Below are 4323 nucleotides of genomic sequence, written 5' to 3' on the forward strand. Positions count from 1 at the left end.
ATGTAAAGATTTTATGGATGTTAATACTAATTAATTAAAATCAGAAATTAACCTAAAAGGAAAACTAAATCTTAAAACAATCCAGTTTTTACGTTTGAGATAGGCCTACTCCACAATTGATAGAATACTGCCTTCACTCTGCTATAGAAGATCATGTTTTAAAAGTTGATTAAAGAAAAACAGTGTATATTCCAGATTCTTCGCCTCGAAAGAGACCTAAATTAGAATGCCTTCCATTCAATTTATTAGGATGTTTACATTGGAAACGCAGAACGTGTGGGAGAAAAATGCTCTTGTTACCATCTAGTGGTTGACTAACGAATAGCACATTTTCACTGACAGGCGTACGAGCTTGTGACGGAAATGTATTAACAACGAGGTTATTTTTACTAATATAGATATAGGACTCTACCGAAATATAGAGTAGAAATACAATAAATTAAGAAAACACAAGAGAAAAATATAATTATTTAATACATGCGAAGCAGATTCGAATGATTAATTATAGGTTAGAGCTAATATGAAAAATGTGAGTGGAGACCTCACTTCACACCAAAGTTCAGCACCATAGTAAAAGGCTGCCTGGTTGCCTCATCACTCTCTAATTCATTAGTGGGTATGACCAGCAAATTTCTGTAGGTTGATCTGAGAACTCTTGTGGGAACTTACTAATCAATCCACTAAGGTACACTGAGGCGAGACCATAAAGGCACCTGAAGGTCATTGAGTAAATCTTAAAAAGTGGTGCAAAAACTGGTGTAGACAGTATCTCACTGAAAACAGGTAAAAACGTATTCCAATCAAAACTCTCAAGGCAGTATTTTATTCCCTCTCCATGCTAGAGTTCTTTAGTAGACTGAGAGCATCACAGAAATCCAGCCAACCCAACACAAACGCTTGTATAGGTTTACTGTTGAGAAAATGGCCTGGCCCTTGGATATGTCTCTTAGGTGGGTGAAGTGTTTTGCAAGCATTTCTTATGTGCTCTTCCAGGTTAGGATCACTCTCAAAAGTAATACCCAGGTTTTGAGGTCTCACACACCACTGCATTTCTTAGTTCAGCATTCCCCAAAACAAGGAATTCAGTTTTGTTCTTGTCCTGCTGTGTAAAATTATGGTACATCAAGGATTTGCTCCCCTCCGTGTAACCAGACAGGGAGATGATTGATTATCGAGGGTCGGTAGCTGCTAAAATATACTGTATAGCTGTGTATTGTTTGCAAACTAATGGAAGGAAAAGCTTGTTTATTAATTACTCTGGCAAATGAGAGCATATATTGGTTCACAAATCATGCTCCCAGGGTTTAACCTTGAGGAACTTCACAAGACATGTTGCTTGGATGAATGAGTTTTGAAGCAAATTCGAAGTCAAGGACTAGAATGAAATACCAAATTTAAGATTTAAATTTAAGATTTAATTTAGAATGAATGAGTGGCTATTAGAATATATTTTTTTTAAAGGAGCTGAATATGTAGAATGCTTATGATTTGCTGTATATTTATATGTTTTAAAAAACAATGCTTTTACTTAGTTCAAGAAATCATACATATTTTTCAGTGATGTTTACTTTCGACATATACAGAACAGAAAGCTCTTCTTTCTGATGTAGCTTTACTAGACATTTAAACTTTGGCACCCATAGGTATTATAGCGTGAGTGATTATCAGATCTGGAGAGGGCAGAAACACTATCACTGCGACTTGAAGTGCACAGGGTGAGTCTGATGCCCATCTAGTTTAAGGAAACACATTCCAGACGGAGTGATTCTTATCAGCCTCAGAGGCATGTAAGTATATTGTTATTATTTTTTAAATCAAGGACTTTTTTTGAGGGTTTGTTGTAATAAAGTCTCTCTTTATGCTGACTGGGTTTGTGCTTTTTCATATCTGACACTTTAAAACCTAAAAGTGGAGAGGCAATGAGAGAGATGTTGATAGAGGGGCCCCTTTTTCTTGACAGACTAACTAACACTGATTTGAGATCAGTACTGTGTAAAAAGAACAACTATGTGTAACCGGTGGATGTCTGTCGTGCTACCACAATCACCAAACAGTCTGCGTTGTGTTTCGTTATTCTTTAATTCTGGTAAAAGAACAATCCAACCTTTAATGCTGGATAGGTGCTCCTGCCTCCTCTCTGCTCTCTCCTCCTCATACAATGCAGAATTACAATGCTCACAGAGGGGATAAACAGGACTAAACTACATGCAACTATAACAATAAAACATTGACTCTTCATTACGAACTGTACAGACACATACAACAGCAATATGACCGCTACACTCTGCTACCTTAGCATAGCCCACACATTACAGAATTATACATGTCTACATACAAAATCATGCATACCTGGTAAAAGAACAATCCAACCTTTAATGCTGGATAGGTGCTCCTGCCTCCTCTCTGCTCTCTCCTCATATAAAAAGGGATAAAAGTAATAACTCACTCCGCTGCTTTAGCGGACAGACACGCTGTGTAATGTTAGCTATCTGTATAGAACTGTAACTAAACTTAAATTAGTCAATGAGAAGATAATACGTAACAAAACAGCTAATTAAGAATTCAATAATTTATTCAAGGGCCCAGTGATGTGTCTGTGTTAACTAAATTGAAGGATTATAATGGATATGATATGGAGTAATTTACAATACCTACCTCCTCATACAATGCAGAATTACAATGGAGGAGGTAAAGTGAGGGGAGGAGACTTTAAGGCAGAGCGAAAGGGCGGGGCTTCCCAAGATAACTGGCCAGCACATATAAAGGTTGAATTAAAAGGAGAATTTTGTGTAATTATAACTTTATTACAATGTTACATATGTACACTGGACTTACCAGAAACATTAATTGTTTTCTCCTTATTTGACACAGAGGAATACTTTAGTACCCTGGGTTGATGGTTTCAGATGAGGGGTTGCCAACTCTGCCTTTGCAATTCCACCTCCACCTGCTGGCATCAAAACTAAGCACGTGTAACTGTTCAAAGTTCAGCGGCTATCGGCAAAGCTGCCCCTGCGGATCCCATATGACTCATTTGGGCGGACGGGGGTGACAGCGCTAACTTGACTTGGACTGATGCTGAAGTTGCATGACAGCAGGTCATGGCACCATATCCAGTTCAGGGAGTCTGGCCTTCTCTATAGCTCAGGCTAATGCACCTTTGAGCACTTTAGCTGTCAATCTCCGTCAGGCTTCCAGCACCAACTACATTGCTCTGCGCTACATCAGAGGCGAAGCCCATTACACTCTACCGCCTCGGAGTGGCAGGGGACAGGAAGGCGCTTTACAGCGAGTGACACTATTCTAAAAAACCCATCACCATTTCACTTTAGCATTGAAAAGCACTCTTGCAGTAGAGTGGCGACTATCCATCCTGATGGATTTCTTATCCTGAGGCTTTGCATTCTGTAGGTCTGCTGCAGAGGTCTGTACCTTGAATTGGCCTAGTTGAAAACATTTGAGATCCAATTATTGGTACATTATTAAATACCTTAAGAGCGCATCAGGGCACTTCCATAAGTCCCCGAAAAAAAAGTGTCAAAAGGCTGTTGCTGGTAGTCCGTGACACAGGTTCTCGTCGTCATTTGTTTCCTGCCTCAGCATCTTGGACGGGTCCCTTGTATGGCGGAGCTTCAGTAACAGCTGTGCCGGGCAGCTCAGGGGGCGACCAGACAGGCGGCTCACGACTGATTTATCACGACAAGACAGTTTGGGTACATGTGTGGCATGTCTGGAAATGTTATTTCACTGTCAATATGAACACATTTAAAAAAATAAGTATGAAGTTGTCACAAACAGAAATGATTTTTGTACATTATCAGGTTTCTGTATGTAATCTGGTCAGGCAGAGGCAAAATTCTGAGCGGGCGACAGATAACCCAGCTTTGTGAGATGATGGCACCCTACTGGGTCAATGGTGCTATCTGACAAGACAGTATTCTCAGTGAAGTTCCTGGTGCCTGTCTCTCTCTCTGTGTCTCTCTCTAAGATCAGTAACAAAGCTGGCACAGCGACTGGTCCTGTGTGACATTCTGGACTAAGTTATGTGTGTGTGAGAGGAGCAGGGCATGACCCAAGATAAGACAGGAATGGAAACAATGCCATCAACAGTCATTAGGAGAGTGTGGCGTATGTGCTTGTGAGTGTGTGTGTGTGTGTGTGTGTGTGTGTGTGTGTGTGTGTGTGTGTGTGTGTGTGTGTGTGTGTGTGAGTACGAGGAACATTTACTTACTGGAAGGGACAGAAGGGGGTGATATATTTATGTTGGGATATGGGTGGTAAGAATTTAATAGAAAAAAGTCTGTGACTTTTATTATGACATTG

Source organism: Brachyhypopomus gauderio, chromosome 2 (assembly GCF_052324685.1).
Source record: "Brachyhypopomus gauderio isolate BG-103 chromosome 2, BGAUD_0.2, whole genome shotgun sequence".
In the NCBI taxonomy this organism is placed as follows: Eukaryota; Metazoa; Chordata; class Actinopteri; order Gymnotiformes; family Hypopomidae; genus Brachyhypopomus; species Brachyhypopomus gauderio.